This window comes from Acyrthosiphon pisum, chromosome X (assembly GCF_005508785.2).
Source record: "Acyrthosiphon pisum isolate AL4f chromosome X, pea_aphid_22Mar2018_4r6ur, whole genome shotgun sequence".
NCBI classification, from domain to species: domain Eukaryota; kingdom Metazoa; phylum Arthropoda; class Insecta; order Hemiptera; family Aphididae; genus Acyrthosiphon; species Acyrthosiphon pisum.
In genome coordinates, this window is record NC_042493.1 from 24,275,948 (window position 1) to 24,276,618 (window position 671).

The window sequence follows — 671 nt, forward strand, 5'->3', positions numbered from 1 at the left end:
TACGTTATACACGAATACCGTCAACGACGGCTGTTGGCGATCATTGCCGGCTGGGCTTCCGTTCGGGTATGATTCGGCGTATGGAAGAGGAACCGATGCTCAGTGACAGACGCGTTAGCACGTATGGACTCTCGTGGGCCGGACTATATAAAACTATCAAAGTTATAACGTAATCGTTTTTATTAAATCTATAATAAATTGATAATAACTAGGGCTCGGAAGTTGTAGGAATTGCATATTTTTCTGTATGATCACAATTTATAGCAGACCTAGCTAGAAATTTGAAGTATACAATTGCGAATTAAAAATTGAAAATGCATATTTTGCATATTTTACCAATTTTAGCTAAAAAAAGTGCATATTTCATTGATCTTATACGCATATTATGCATATTTTATATTTTTCTAAAAAAATTGATTTTTTTCTTTCTTAACCTGTATATTTCAACTAATATTGAATATAAAACTTAAAATTATCAACGGAGGTATTTATTGTCATCGCCATAGTCAATTACGGAGTTAATAACAGTGATATTGTGACACGCATTTAGTCTTTCATGCTAGTATCCCGAAATACTTATTTGTAGGGCTCGGAAGTTGTAGGAATTGCATATTGTTCTGTATGATCTCAATTTATAGCAGACCTAGCTAATTAGATAGAAATAGAAATTT